Source organism: Macaca thibetana, chromosome 7, assembly GCF_024542745.1.
Source record: "Macaca thibetana thibetana isolate TM-01 chromosome 7, ASM2454274v1, whole genome shotgun sequence".
Lineage (NCBI taxonomy): Eukaryota > Metazoa > Chordata > Mammalia > Primates > Cercopithecidae > Macaca > Macaca thibetana.
Window position 1 is genome coordinate 116,151,323 of NC_065584.1, and position 16,583 is coordinate 116,167,905.

Below are 16,583 nucleotides of genomic sequence, written 5' to 3' on the forward strand. Positions count from 1 at the left end.
CTGCAGAGAGGTGGACATGGACTCAGAGGTGCTCCTGGCGAGAGCCTCCTTAGTGTGTCCATGAAGCGGAGAGCTTGCATTTGGGTGGGAATGTTCCTTGTGGAATATGGACAGGGAGTTAGAGGTGAAAGGCTGCCATTTGTTTTTACAGTGGAGCACATGTTCACCATTGGCTGAATGAAGATTCTAACAGTCTTGCTAAAATGAGAATTGCCTGTTCACCCCACGCCTTTTTAAATGTGTGTCATGCACGCTCCCCTGTATCATGGCAGGTATGTGTGTCAACACTGTGTGTGTCTTCCCTCCATGGACAAGGTGGAGGGGACATGGCTTTTGCAGAGGGAAAAATTCCTCATTCTGTTTGCTTCTTGCTAATGTAGACCAGTGGTTTTCAAACTAGGTTCTGTGGAACCTTAGGGTTTTTTTTTTTTTTTTTTTTTTTTTTTTTGAGACAGAGTCTCACTCTGTTGCCCGGGCTGGAGTGCAGTGGCCGGATCTCAGCTCACTGCAAGCTCCGCCTCCCAGGTTCACGCCATTCTCCTGCCTCAGTCTCCCGAGTAGCGGGGACTACAGGCGCCCGCCACCTCGCCTGGCTAGTTTTTTGTATTTTTAAGTAGAGACGGGGTTCACCGTGTTAGCTAGGATGGTCTTGATCTCCTGACCTTGTGGTCTGCCCGTCTCGGCCTCCCAAAGTGCTAGGATTACAGGCTTGAGCCACTGCGCCCGGCCGGAACCTTAGGGTTTTTAAAATTCCTTTTCAAATAGAGCATATCCACTTACAGTGGCTTCATATTTTAATGCAGCCCAATAATTAATTTGACAAAGTGTTCTGTTGCATTTGGCTTTAGGGTGCTTTGGGTTGGGTGTACCAACTAGCTTTGTCACTTGGCCCCTTTACTGCTGGGCAGTTCAAAGCAGGTGGCCCTCATGGTCCCTAAGATTCTTCATTTTGCCATTTTGAAAGGTCAGGGAGAGCATATCTAAAACAAGGCAGTGAGTGGAAAACAGCTTTTCTTTAAGGCTCAGTACTTAAGGCTAAGACATCACACAAAAGGAGTGTTTAAAGAAGGATTTAGAGAGAAAATCTCATTGCAGATGAAAAGAGGCTGACTTTTTAAAGAACATGAGAGATTTCAGAGAAAAGAAAGAACCCTTGGGTGAATATTCCCCATAGCATTGCTACAACGTTGGCAGTTCATTATTTACTTGTAAAACTTCAACAGAACCAAACTGTAGAGCGTGGTGGTGGCTTCAATATCTGAAAGTTGACCAGTGGATTTGTGCATTACCAGTTATAATCACTAGAGATGTAGTATGGGGGTGTCTTAGTCAGTTCGGGCTGCTCTCTAACAGGATACCATAAACTGGGTAGCTTAAACAATAGACATTTATTTCTCACGATTTTGGAGGCTGAGAAGTCCCAGGTCAGAGTGCTTGCAGATTCAGTTCCTGGTGAGGGCTCATATCCTGGTTTGCAGATGGCCGCCTTCTTGCTGTGCCCTTACCTGGTGGAGAGAGAAAGCTCTGGTGTTTCTTCCTCTTCTTATAAGGTCACTGATCCCAACATGGGGCCTCCACACTCATGGCTTCATCTATCCCTGACCACCTCCCCATCTCCTAATACCATCCCATTGGGGTTAGTGCCTCAACATATGAGTTTTGGGGGGGCACAGTTCAGTCTATAGCAGCAGGAGTGATAATTAGGAAAGGGAGAGGGATTATTGGTCTTGTTGCCTCGATGTGGTTATCTGGGCTTGCTTGTGTCCTCACTTAAGCTGAAATGTTTTTATTTCTCTCTGTCTTTTAAAGCAGTCCACATGGACTTGTTAGGTACTCCGTATTTGTTGAATCCAAGAGAGATCATAGCTTTATGGGGCCTGAAGCACGTGTAGTTTGAGGGGTTGCTTTTATGACAAGTAACAAAAAATACAAATACAAACAAACTAGGGCTTCTTCCAGGAGCCTTTGGAAGGCCACAAAGCTTTAGTTTCATTAGGTTCATGGTAGTTCTGGTTGGCTCATTTAATTATTTTTCTTTAAAATAATGTTTATTTACCATTTTTCAAATATTGGCAGTAATATCGTTCACCATAGAAAGTTTAGAAAATACAGATGAGCCAAAGCACCTGCCCTGATTTCATAATTCTGTAACAATCACTGTTAATATTGTAGTATGCCTGAGGTGTTTTGAATGCTGGATGCGCATGTTTTCACATTTCAACACTGCCAAGGCCTGGATGCTTCTTTACAATAGATAGCACGTCAGCATTTATTGGCAGCATACTTTTTCTCTTGTGGTGTGCCTTATAGTTGTTGGCGTCCTAGATATGCTGGGGTAAGGGGTTTGTTATGCATGTACTAAGCTCTGGGAGCACCCTTCGAGGTTGGAAGTGATGGAAGACCAGAAACCAATGGTGCAGAGGTGACAGGTCAGTTTTTATCATTCAGAAGTGGCCTGTGAGGTTCCAGGCCAGGATACTTGCAGGCCCTTTGACAAATCTCTGACACTCTCAGCTGGGCGTGGTGGCTCATGCCTGTAGTCCCAGCACTTTGGGAGGCCAAGGCAGTCAGATCACTTGAGGCCAGGAGTTAGAGACCAGCCTGGCCAACATGGTGAAACCCTGTCTCTACTAAAACTACAAAAAAAAAAAAAAAAAAAAAAAAAAAAAAAAATTGGCTGGGCGTGGTGGCACATGACTGTAATCCCAGCTACTTGGGAGGTTGAAGTGGGAGAATCACTTGAACTCAGGAAGTGGAGGTTGCAGTGAGCTGAGATCGTGCCACTGGGCAACACAGTGAGACTCTGTCTCAAAAAAAAGAAAGAAAAAAAAAGAAAAATCTCTGATAATCTGGATATAAAGAGGCTGCTTTGGGATTCCTATGTCAAAATGAGCCCTTCTCTGCAGGAAGTCCACTTAACACATGGGAGCATGTTTTTCCTTCCCTCCCTCCCTCCGTCCCTTCCTTTCTTCCTTCCTTCCTTCCTTCCTTCCTTCCTTCCTTCCTTCCGTCCTCCTTCCCACCCTCCCTCCCTCCCTCCCTCCCTCCCTCCCTCCCTCCCTCCCTCCCTCCCTCACTCCTTCCTTCCTTCCTTCCTTCCTTCCTTCCTTCCTTCCTTCCTTCCTTCCTTCCGGGATACATGTGCAGATGCGCAGGTTTGTTACATAGGTATACATGTGCCATGGTGGTGTGCTGCACCCATCAACCCGTCATCTACATTAGCTATTTCTCCTAATACTGTCCCTCCCCTTGCCCCCCACCCTCAGACGGGCCCTGGAGTGTGTTGTTCCCCTGCCTGTGCCTATATGTTCTCATTGTTCAACTCCCACTTATGAGTGAGAACATGTGGTGTTTGGTTTTCTCTTTCTGTGATAGTATGCTGAGAATGATGGTTTCCAGCTTCATGCATGTCCCTGCGATGGACATGAACTCATTGTTTTTTACAGCTGCATAGTATTCCATGGTGTGTATGTGCCACATTTTCTTTATCCAGTCTAACATTGGTGGGCATTTGGGTTAGTTCCAAGACTTTGCTATTGTGAATAATGCTGCAATAAACATACATATGCATGTGTCTTTATAGTAGAATGATTTATAACCCTTTGGGTATATACCCAGTAATGAGATTGCTAGGTCAAATAGTATTTCTAGTTCTAGATCCTTGAGGAATCGCCACACTGCCTTCCACAATGGGTGAACTAATTTACACTCCCACCAGCAGTGTAAAAGCATTCCTATTTCTCCACATCCTCTCCAGCATCTTTTGTTTCCTGACTTTTTTTTTTTTTTTTTTTTTTTGAGACGGAGTCTGGCTCTGTCGCCCAGGCTGGAGTACAGTGGCCGGATCTCAGCTCACTGCAAGCTCCGCCTCCCGGGTTCACGCCATTCTCTTGCCTCAGCCTCCCGCGTAGCTGGGACTACAGGCACCCGCCACCTCGCCCGGCTAATTTTTTTGTGTGTGTTTTTTAGTAGAGACGGGGTTTTACTGGGTTATCCAGGATGGTCTCGATCTCCTGACCTCATGATCCGCCCGTCTCGGCCTCCCAAAGTGCTGGGATTACAGGCTTGAGCCACCGCGCCCGGCCTGTTTCCTGACTTTTTAATGATCGCCATTCTAACTGGTGTGAGATGGCATCTCATTGTGGTTTTGATTTACATTTCTCTAATGACCCGTGAGTTTTTTTCATACGTTTGTTGGCTGCATAAATATCTTCTTTTGAAAAGTGTTCATATCCTTCGCCCACTTTTTGATGGGGTGTTTTTTTGTTGTTGTAAATTTGTTTAAGTTCCTTGTAGATTCTGGATATTACCCCTTTTTCAGATGGATAGATTGCAAAAATTTTCTTCCATTCTGTAGGTTGCCCGTTCACTCTGATGATAGCTTCTTTTGCTGTGCAGAAGCTCTTTAGTTAAATTAGATTCCATTTGTCAATTTTGGCTTTTGTTGACATTGCTTTTGGTGTTTTAGTCATGAAGTCGTTGCCCATGCCTATGTCCTGAATGGTATTGCCTAGGTTTTCTTCTAGGGTTTTTATGGTTTTATGGTTTTAGGTCTTACGTTTAATTCTTTAATCCATCTTGAGTTGATTTTTGTATAAGATGTAAGGAAGGGGTCCAGTTTCAGTTTTCTGCATATGGCTAGCCAGTTTTCCCAACACTATTTACTAAATATGGAATCCTTTCTTCGTTGCTTGTTTTTGTCAGTTTTGTGAAAGGTCAGATGGTTGTAGGTGTGTGGTGTTATTTCTGAGGCCTCTGTTCTGTTCCATTGGCCTGTATGTCTGTTTTGGTACCAGTACCATGCTGTTTTGGTTACTGTAGCCTTGTAGTATAGTTTGAAGTCAGGTAGCGTGATGCCTCCAGCTTTGTTCTTTTTGCTTAGGATTGTCTTGGCTATATAGGCTCCTTTTTGGTTCCATATGAAATTTAAAGTAGTTTTTTTTTTTCTTCTAATTTTGTGAAGAAAGTCGATGGTAGCTTGATGGTAATAGCATTGAATCTATAAATTACTTTGGGCAATATTGCCGTTTTCATGATATTGATTCTTCCTATCCATGAGTGTGGAATGTTTTTCCATTTGTTTGTGTCCTCTCTTATTTCGTTGAGCAGTGGTTTGTAGTTCTTCTTGAAGAGGTCCTTCACATCCCTTGTAAGTTGGATTCCTAGATATTTTATTCTCTTTGTAGCAGTTGTGAATGGGAGTTTGCTCATGATTTGGCTCTCTGTTTATCTGTTATTGGTGTATAGGATTGCTTGTAATTTTTGCACATTGATTTTGTATCCTGAGACGTTGCTGAAGTTATTTATCACCTTAAGGAGTTTTTGGGCTGAGATGGTGGGGTTTTCTAAATATACAATTATGTCACCTGCAAACAGAGATAATTTGACTTCCTCTCTTCCTGTTTGAAAATGCTTTATTTCTTTCTCTTGCCTGATTGCCCTGGCCAGAACTTCAAAGACTGTGTTGAATAGGAGTGGTGAGAGAGGGCATCCTTGTCTTGTGCCAGTTTCAAAGGGAATGCTTCCAGCTTTTGTCCAGTCAGTATGATATTGGCTGTGGGTTTGTCATAAGTAGCTCTTATTATCTTGAGATACATTCCATCAACACCTAGTTTATTGAGAGTTTTTAGCATGAAGGGGTGTTGAATTTTATTGAAGGCCTTTTACTGAATCTGTTGAGATAATCATGTGATTTTTGTCTTTGGTTCTGTTTATGTAATGAATTACATTTATTGATTTGCATATGTTGAACCAGCCTTGCATCCCAGGAATGAAGCCGGCTTGACTGTGGTGGATAAACTTTTTAATGATCACCATTCTAACTGGTGTGAGATGGCATCTCATTGTGGTTTTGATTTACATTTCTCTAATGACCCGTGATAACAAGTTTTTTTCATATGTTTGTTGGCTGCATAAATATCTTCTTTTGAAAAGTGTCTGTTCATATCCTTCGCTCACTTTTTGATGGCATTGTTTTTTTTGTTTGTTTTTGTTGCTGGATTTGGTTTGCCAGTATTTTATTGAGGATTTTCGCATAAGTGTTCATCAGGGATATTGGCCTGAAATTTTTTTTTTTGTTGTGTCTCTACCAGGTTTTGGTATCAGGATGATGCTGGCCTCATAAAATGAGTTAGGGAGGAGTCCCTCTTTTTCTGTTGTTTGGAATAGTTTCAGAAGGAATGGTACCAGCTCCTCTTTGTGCCTCTGGTAGAATTCGGCTGTGAATCCGTCTGGTTCTGGGCTTTTTTTGGTTGGTAGGCTATTAATTACTGCCTCAATTTCAGAACTTGTTATTGGTCTATTCAGGGATTCAACTTCTTTCTGGTTTAGTTTTGGGAGGGTGTATGTGTCCAGGAATTTATCCATTTCTTCTACATTTTCTAGTTTATTTGCATAAAGGTGTTTATAGTATTATCTGATGGTAGTTTGTATTTCTTTTTTTGTTTGTTTGTTTTTTTGTTTCTTTTTTTATTTTTATTTTTATTTTTTTAAAATTAATTTATTTTTATTATTATTATACTTTAAGTTCTAGGGTACATGTGCATAACGTGCAGGTTTGTTACATATGTATACTTGTGCCATGTGGCTGTGCTGCACCCATCAACTCGTCAGCACCCATCAGCTCGTCATTTACATCAGGTACAACTCCCAATGCAATCCCTCCCCCCTCCCCCCTCCCCATGATAGGCCCTGGTGTGTGATGTTCCCCTTCCCGAGTCCAAGTGATCTCATTGTTCAGTTCCCACCTATGATGAGAACATGCGGTGTTTGGTTTTCTGTTCTTGTGATAGTTTGCTAAGAATGATGGTTTCCAGCTGCATCCATGTCCCTACAAAGGACACAAACTCATCCTTTTTTATGGCTGCATAGTATTCCATGGTGTATATGTGCCACATTTTCTTAATCCAGTCTGTCACTGATGGACATTTGGGTTGATTCCAAGTCTTTGCTATTGTGAATAGTGCTGCAATAAACATACGTGTGCATGTGTCTTTATAGCAGCATGATTTATAATCCTTTGGGTATATACCCAGTAATGGGATGGCTGGGTCATATGGTACATCTAGTTCTAGATCCTTGAGGAATCGCCATACTGTTTTCCATAATGGTTGAACTAGTTTACAATCCCACCAACAGTGTAAAAGTGTTCCTATTTCTCCACATCCTCTCCAGCACCTGTTGTTTCCTGACTTTTGAATGATCGCCATTCTAACTGGTGTGAGATGGTATCTCATTGTGGTTTTGATTTGCATTTCTCTGATGGCCAGTGATGATGAGCATTTTTTCATGTGTCTGTTGGCTGTATGAATGTCTTCTTTTGAGAAATGTCTGTTCATATCCTTTGCCCACTTTTTTGATGGGGTTGTTTGCTTTTTTCTTGTAAATTTGTTTGAGTTCTTTGTAGGTTCTGGATATTAGCCCTTTGTCAGATGAGTAGATTGCAAAAATTTTCTCCCATTCTGTAGGTTGCCTGTTCACTCTGATGGTAGTTTCTTTTGCTGTGCAGAAGCTCTTTAGTTTAATGAGATCCCATTAGTTTAATGAGATCCCATTTGTCAATTTTGCCGTTGCTTTTGGTGTTTTAGACATGAAGTCTTTGCCCATGCCTATGTCCTGAATGGTACTACCTAGGTTTTCCTCTAGGGTTTTTATGGTATTAGGTCTAACATTTAAGTCTCTAATCATCTTGAATTAATTTTTGTATAAGCCGTAAGGAAAGGATCCAGTTTCAGCTTTCTACTTATGGCTAGCCAATTTTCCCAGCACCATTTATTAAATAGGGAATCCTTTCCCCATTTCTTGTTTCTCTCAGGTTTGTCAAAGATCAGATGGCTGTAGATGTGTGGTATCATTTCTGAGGACTCTGTTCTGTTCCATTGGTGTATCTCTCTGTTTTGGTACCAGTACCATGCTGTTTTGGTTACTGTAGCCTTGTAGTATAGTTTGAAGTCAGGTAGTGTGATGCCTCCAGCTTTGTTCTTTTGACTTAGGATTGTCTTGGCGATGCGGGCTCTTTTTTGGTTCCATATGAACTTTAAAGCAGTTTTTTCCAATTCTGTGAAGAAACTCATTGGTAGATTGATGGGGATGGCATTGAATCTATAAATAACCTTGGGCAGTATGGCCATTTTCATGATATGATTCTTCCTATCCATGAGCATGGTATGTTCTTCCATTTGTTTGTGTCCTCTTTTATTTCACTGAGCAGTGGTTTGTAGTTCTCCTTGAAGAGGTCCTTTACATCCCTTGTAAGTTGGATTCCTAGGTATTTTATTCTCTTTGAAGCAATTGTGAATGGAAGTTCATTCATGATTTGGCTCTCTGTTTGTCTGTTACTGGTGTATACGAATGCTTGTGATTTTTGCACATTAATTTTGTATCCTGAGACTTTGCTGAAGTTGCTTATTAGCTTAAGGAGATTTTGGGCTGAGACAATGGGGTTTTCTAAATATACAATCATGTCATCTGCAAAGAGGGACAATTTGACTTCTTCTTTTCCTAACTGAATACCCTTGATTTCTTTCTCTTGCCTGATTGCCCTAGCCAGAACTTCCAACACTATGTTGAATAGGAGTGGTGAGAGAGGGCATCCCTGTCTTGTGCCAGTTTTCAAAGGGAATTTTTCCAGTTTTTGCCCATTCAATATGATATTGGCTGTGGGTTTGTCATAAATAGCTCTTATTAGTTTGAGGTACGTTCCATCAATACCGAATTTATTGAGCGTTTTTAGCATGAAGGGCTGTTGAATTTTGTCAAAAGCCTTTTCTGCATCTATTGAGATAATCATGTGGTTCTTGTCTTTGGTTCTGTTTATATGCTGGATTATGTTTATTGATTTGCGAATGTTGAACCTGCCTTGCATCCCAGGGATGAAGCCCACTTGATCATGGTGGATAAGCTTTTTGATGTGCTGCTGAATCCGGTTTGCCAGAATTTTATTGAGGATTTTTGCATCGATGTTCATCAGGGATATTGGTCTAAAATTCTCTTTTTTTGTTGTGTCTCTGCCAGGCTTTGGTATCAGGATGATGTTGGCCTCATAAAATGAGTTAGGGAGGATTCCCTCTTTTTCTATTGATTGGAATAGTTTCAGAAGGAATGGTACTAGCTCCTCCTTGTACCTCTGGTAGAATTCAGCTGTGGTAGTTTGTATTTCTATGGGATCAGTGGTAATCTCCCCTTTATCATTTTTTTATTGTATCTATTTGATTCTTCTCTCTTTTCTTCTTTATTAGTCTGGCAGGTGGTGTATCTATTTTGTTAGTTAAAACCAGCTCCTGGATTCATTGATTTTTTTGAAGGGTTTTTCATGTCTCTATCTCCTTCTGTTCCGATCTTAGTTATTTCTTGTCTTCTGCTAGCTTTTGAATTTATTTGCTCTCGCTTCTTTAGTGATTTTACATCTTTTCCGCTTTCTCCTGTGACCATTTTAGTGCTATAAATTTCCCTCTAAACACTGCTTTAGCTGTGTCCCAGAGATTCTGGTACCTTGTGTCTTTGTCCTCATTGGTTTCAAAGAACTTACTTATTTCTGCCTTAATTTCATTATTTACCCAGTAGTCATTCAGGAGCAGGTTGTTCAGTTTCCATGTAGTTGTGCAGTTTTGAGTGAGTTTCTTAATCCTGAGTTCTAATTTGATTGCACTGTGGTCTGAGAGATCGTTTGTTATGATTTCCTTTCTTTTGTATTTGCTGAGGAGTGTTTTACTTCCAATTATGGGGTCAATTTTAGAATAAGTGCTATGTGGTGCTGGAAAGAATGTATATTCTCTTGATTTGGGGTGGAGAGTTCTGTAGATATCTATTAGGTCTGCTTGGTCCAGAGCTGAGTTCAAGTCCTGAATATCCTTGTTAATTTTCTGTCTTGTTGATCTGTCTGATATTGACAGTGGAGTGTTAAATTATCCCACTGTTATTTTGTGGGAGTCTAAGTCTCTTTGTAGGTCTCTTAAGAACTTGCTTTATGAATCTGGGTGCTCCTGTATTGGGTGCATATATATTTAGAATAGTTAGCTCTTCTTGTTGCATTGATTCTTTTACCATTATGTAATGCCCTTCTTTGTCTTTTTTGATCTTTGTTCATTTAAAGTCTTTTATCAGAGACTAGGATTGCAACCCCTGCTTTTTTTTTGTTTTTTTGTTTTTGCTTTCCATTTGCTTGGTAAATCTTCCTCCATCCCTTTATTTTGAGCCTGTGTGTGCCTTTGCATGTGAGATGGGTCTCCTAAATACAGCACACCGATGGGTCTTGAACTCTTTATCCTATTCGCCAGTCTGTACCTTTTAATTGGGGCGTTTAACCCATTTACGTTTAGTGTTAATATTATTATGTGTGAATTTGATCCTGTCATTATGATGCTAGCTGGTTATTTGGCCCATTGTTGATGCAGTTTCTTCATAGTGTCGATGGTCTTTACATTTTGGTTTGTTTTTGCAGTGGCTGTATCAGTTTTGCCTTTCTATATTTAGTGCTTCCTTCAGGAGCTCTTGTAAGCCAGGCCTGATGGTGACAAAATCCCTCAGCATTTGCTTGTCTGTAAAGGATTTTATTTCTCCTTCACTTATGAAGCTTAGTTTGGCTGGATATGAAATTCTGGGTTGAAAATTCTGTTCTTTAAGAATGTTTAATGTTGTCCCCTACTCTCTTCTGGCTTGTAGGGTTTCTGCAGAGAGATCCGCTGTTAGTCTCATGGGCTTCCCTTTGTGGGTAACCCAACCTTTCTCTCTGGATGTCCTTAACATTTTTTCCTTCATTTCTATCTTGGTGAATCTGACAATTATGTGTCTTGGGGTTGCTCTTCTGGAGGAGTATCTTTGCAGTGTTCTCTCTGTTTCCTGAATTTGAATGTTGGCTTATCTTGCCAGCTTGGGGAAGTTCTCCTGGGTAATATCCTGAAAGGTGTTTTCCAACTTGGTTCCATTCTCCCCATCACTTTCAGGTACACCAGTCAGTCGTAGGTTTCGTCTTTTCACATAGTCCCATATTTGTTGGAGGCTTTGTTCCTTTTCATTGTTTTTTCTCTAATCTTGTCTTCACGCTTTATTTCATTAAGTTAATCTTCAATCTCTGGTATCCTTTCTTTTGCTTTATAGATTGGGCTACTGATACTTGTGTATGCTTCACAAAGTTCTTATGTTGTGTTTTTCAGCTCCATCAGGTCGTTCTTCTCTAAACTGGCTATTCTAGTTAGCAATTCCTCTAACCTTTTTCAGGGCTCTTAGCTTCCTTGCATTGGGTTAGAACATGCTCCTTTAGCTAGGAGGAGTTTGTTATTACCCATCTTCTGAAACCTACTTCTGTCAATTCGTCAAACTCATTCTCTATCTTGTTTTGTTCCCTTGTTGACAAGGAGTTGTGATCCTTTGGAGGAGAGGAGGCATTCTGGCTTTTGGAGTTTTCAGCCTTTTTGCACTGGTTTTTCCTGATCTTCGTGGATTTATCTATCTTTCGTCTTTGCTGCTGGTGACCTTCAGATGGTGTTTTTGCTTGGTTGTTCTTTTTGTTGATGTTGATACTATTGCTTTTTGTTTGTTTATTTTCCTTCTAACGGTCAGGCCTCTCATCTGCAGGTCTGCTGGTGTTTGCTGGAGGTCTACCCCAGACCCTGTTTACCTGGATATCACCAGTGGAGGCTGCAGAACAGCAAAGATTGCTGCCTGCTCCTTCCTCTAGACACTTCGTCCCAGAGGGGGACCTGCCAGATGTCAGCCAGAGCTCTCCTGTATGAGGTGTCTGTCAACCCCTGCTGGGAGGTGTCTCCTCATCAGGAGGCATGGGGGTCAGGGACCCACTTGAGGAGGCAGTCTGTCCCTTAGCAGAGCTCGAGCACTGTACTGGGAGATCCACTGCTGTCTTCAGAGCTGGTGGGCAGGAACATTTAAGTCTGCTGAAGCTGCACCCACAGGTGCTTCTTCCCCCAGAGGCTCTGTCCCAGGGAGATGGGAGTTTTATCTGTAAGCCCCTGACTGGCACTGCTGTTTTTCTTTCCGCGATGTCTGCCCAGAGAGGAGGAACCTGGAGAGGCCGTCTGGCTACGGTGACTTTGTGGCACTGCAGTGAACTCTGCCCAGAGGGAGCCTGTTTTCTGAGTGCTTAAATGTTCTCCATGCCATTTTTGTTGTCTTTGTAAACATCCACTGTATGTTTATGGTTTGTCTAAGAAATTCCAATTTACCAAACGATTGTTGGAAATTTTCTTTCCTTGTTTTCTCATCATCTACAAGGTGACTTGGCACTGTACATCCTTGTATCAAAATATTTGCACTTCAGGAGAATCTGCTTATGAGAAGCAGCCAGATTAGACCTGCTTCTGCAAAGGGATAAATATGTTTTCAAGTCTTTCTAAGGACCTAACATGACAGTACCAGCCCTGGGTATCATCATGGAAGACACCAGAGCTTCCAATTTTGATAGATGAAAAATGTTCTGAATGCATTATTATTTTACTTAGCATTTCATGAATTACTCATGACTGCTTTCCCCCTTCTTTATTGGTGAGTTTGATCTTTAAGATTCAAGTATTTCCTCCATTCAGGTAAAAGCATGATGCAGAATTTGTGGATGCCTAAACTTGGAAACACACTCTTCAGTTCTTCTTCATGGTGTCTCAAAATATCACAGATGAAGTTATAGTCTCTCATGCCCTTTTCCAACCTGTCTATTCCCTCCATAAACAAAGAGGAATTTCTCTTTTACTTCATTTCTTTATCCCTAGAATCAATATGTAGTACTTGTATGCATGTTTCAAAACATCACACAAATGGTTTTAACTTTGCATACCATTCTGAAACTTGCTTTTTCTCAGTTGGTATTGTTTTCTACTTCCATCTGGGTTGATCTGCATAAAGTCATTTAACTCCTCTATAGAGTACCCTTCTGAGAATGTATCCTAATCTTCTGTGTTGTGTTGTTTTTGACCATTTAGCCTGTTTCTGGTGTTCTGCCTTTACAACATGCCGCAAGGGTGCATAGGTAGAAACGTTGGTAGAGCCTGTCTCTAGAAGTAGAATTCCTAGGGCACCTTAATGTCACTAAAATCGACAAACTGCTGTTCAAATTGTTTAAATCAATCTGTACTTCTAGTAGGGGCCAAGGAGAGTTAACATTTGTCTACTTTCTCTCCAATACCTAATATTATTAGACTTTTTAATTTTAGCTACTCTGGTGGTCGTGAAATGGTGTCTTCAGTGGAGGATTCAAATTTTGTAGGGCCCATCTCAGTTCTTTTAACAGAAAGAATACCAAATTATAAATACAAATTTAGTCATGACAGTGGGTATTTATTTGGAATGAAAAAACAAATCGCAACAAATTATAAACTTAAAAATGCTTTTAAATGCATGAAATATACCACATAGTTGAGAAAAATAACATTTACAAATTAAAGAATTGCATGACCCATCTTTGTAATAGTTTTTTGCTGCATACTCATTGTCTATTAGTATGATAATTTTGTAATTTTATTTTCTCTAGATCCTAAAAAGATATTTAGCTTTTTTTTTGCTCTAGCATAGCTGGCTGGTTAAGATGATTTTATTATTCTTATATCTTTTAATTATTGAGGTATTATTCACATAATATACAAGTTACCATTTTGAAGTGTACAAGTTAGTGTTATTTTAGTATAGTCACAGTGTTATGTAATCACCATCATAACCTAATTCCAGAACATTTCCATCACCCCAAAAAGAAATCTCATACCTGTTAGCAGTCATCTCCAATTACCCAATCCTCTAACCCTTGGCACCTCGAATCTACTTTCTGTTTCTATGATTTGGCCTATTCTGGACATTTCATATAACTGGAATCATACAATATGTGGCCTTTTGTATTTGGCTTCTTTTACTTAGCATAATCTTTACAAGGTTCATCCATGTTATAGCATGCAATAGCACTTCTTTTTTATGGAAAATGACATTCCATATATATATACCACATTTTGTTTAACCATTTATCAATTGATGAACATTTGGTTTCTTTCCACTTTTAGACTATTATGATTGCTGCTGTGAACATTTAGTATACCGGATTTTCTGTGAACATATCTTTTCAATACATCAATATATGTAAGGGTAGAATTACAGAGTCACATGGTAATGCAATGTTTAACATTTTGAAAAACTACCAGACTGTTTTCCAAAGCAGCTGCAACATTTTACATTCCTATCAGCAATGTATGAGAGTTCCAGTTTCTTCATATTCTTGCCAACATTTATTTTCTGGTTTTTTTTTTTCCCTTTATTCTAGCCATCCTAGTGTGTGTGAAATTGGTATGTCATTGTGGTTTTGATCTGTATTTTCCTAATGGCCAATGATGTTGAACTTCCCTAAAGATCTTTTCATGCATTTGTTGGCCATTCGTATATCTTCTTAGGAGAAACTTTTGTTCAAATCCTTATCCCTTTTCCTAGTTATTTGACTTCTTGTCGTTGAGTACTAGGAGTCCTTTATATATGCTGGTTACTAGACCTTTATCAGACATATGATTTGTAAATGTCTTCTCTCACTCTATGGGTTGGTTATCTTTTCATTTTGTGGATAGGGCTGTTTGAAGCATAAAAGTTTTAAATTTTGATGAGGTTCAATTTATCTATTTTTTCTTTGGTCATATATGCTTTCAGTGTCCTTTCCAAAAACTTTTGTTTAATTAACTCAAAGTTGCACAGATATATATCTTTTCTTTTTTTCTAGGATTTTATAGTTATAGCTCTTACATTTAGGCCTTGATTCATTTTGCATTAATTTTTATATATGGTATAAAGTGGGGTCCAACTTCATTCCTTTGTATGTGGATATCTAGTTTTAGCACCATTTCTTGAGAAAATTATTCTTTTCTTATTGAATGGTCTTGGCACTCTTGTTGAAAGTTACTTGGCCATAGATCTATGGGCTTATTCCTGGACTCTCAGTTCTGTTTCACTGATCTATTTGACTGTCTTATACCAGTATCACACTGTCTTGATTACTGTAGCATTGTAGTAAATTTGGAAATCAGAAAGTGATTCCTCTCACTTTGTTCTTTTTTTTTTTTTTTTTTTGAAACTACTAAATTTTTATTCCTTCCACAGAAAACACTAGAGAAACTTCGAGCCAGAAATACATGCTGACTTTCTAGAAACAGTGTAAAGAGGTTTTTTTAAATTGTGTATATGTAGCATTAGACAAAATTATTTAAAGTCAATAAATTTTTATTCAAGGAATTCCATGTTGTGATTTCTTCCACTGTCCATCAAGGTCACTTTAGATCCCCTAAAAAGCTGGAGTCAAAAGATCTTCAAGTTTGCCCTTTTTAATGAAACTGATCCAGCTGTCCTGTCAGCCCTACATAACAATATAAAAGTAAATTTTACATTTCCAGAGATGATTGTACAGCGAGTGAACATGAATGAGTCCTAGAACCAGCCCGAGTTAACTCTACTACAGACTGCTTGGTTATTAGCATCCCACAAGGGTTACAATACAAAGGCAAAGCACATTTGCATGATTCAAGAGATCTAGCAGAATTTTAAAATTTCATTGATTACTGATGAAAGTTATTAGAAAAAAAAGAAAAATCACGTGATTCACATTGTATTTGTATTGCATTTCTATTACAGTTAATCAACTGTTCCCAATAAGCTGATTGCTAGCAAAGTAGCAGATAGAAAACCTACTGGGAAATTTTTTTATGGTCATGTCCACAGCAAATGAGAAACTGCATTCTAAAAGACTTTGTTCTTTTTCAAGCTTATTTTGACTTGTCTGGGTTTCAGGAATTTCCATATGAATTGTAGGATGAGTTTGTTGATCCTTGCAAAAGAAAATCTAGATAAGGAATTAGATTTGAATTACTTTGAATTCAAAGGAATTACTTTGAATTTGTCCATTAAGATTAGATATATTTTCATTTATTTTGATCTTCTTTAATTCATTTCAACAATGTTTTATGGTTTTCAGTGTATATGTCTTGCACTTTAGTTAGATTTTTTCTGAATATTTCATTCTTTTTACTGGTATTGTTGATGGAATTTTTTTTTTCATTTCATTTTCAAATTTTTCATTGTCAGTGTATACAAATACAACTGATTTTTGTGCATTGAACTTACATCCTGTCACCTTGCTGAATTTATTACCTTTAATACGTATATATGTTCATTATTTAGGGTTTTCTCTATATAACATTAGGTCATCTGTGAACAGAGATAGTTTTACTTCTTGCTGTTCAGTATGGATGCATTTTATTTCATCTTCTTGCCTAGAACATTCTTTTTTGCCCTGGCTATAACCTCCAGTAAAATGTTGAATAGAAGTGGTGAGAAGTAGACATCCTTGTCTTCTTCCTGATCTTAGGAGCAAAGCTTTCAGTCTTTCCCTGTTAAGTATGATGTTAGCTATTGGTTTTTCAAGGATGCCCTTTATCAGGTTGAGAAATTTTCTTTTCTGTTTCTAATTTGTTGAGAATTTTTATCATGAAAAGATGTTGGAATTTGTCAAATACTTTTTCTGCATCTATTGAGACAATCATGTGGATTTGTGCTAATATGCTTTATTATGTTGATTAATTTTTATGTGTTGGACCAACCTCACATTTCTGGTATAAACT

General features: G+C 39.2%; 1 protein-coding gene and 1 non-coding gene across 3 annotated transcripts in view; one reads left to right on the forward strand and one right to left on the reverse strand.

The window, feature by feature from the left end:
* The window catches only part of ENTREP2 (endosomal transmembrane epsin interactor 2), a 449,210-nt gene that overhangs the window by 71,896 nt on the left and 360,731 nt on the right, over positions 1-16,583 (forward strand). The gene's annotated exons all lie outside the window — the stretch shown is intronic.
* LOC126960422 (small nucleolar RNA SNORA32) lies at positions 15,604-15,719 on the reverse strand. The gene has a single exon (XR_007727970.1). It is a non-coding gene; the product is annotated as a small nucleolar RNA SNORA32 (small nucleolar RNA).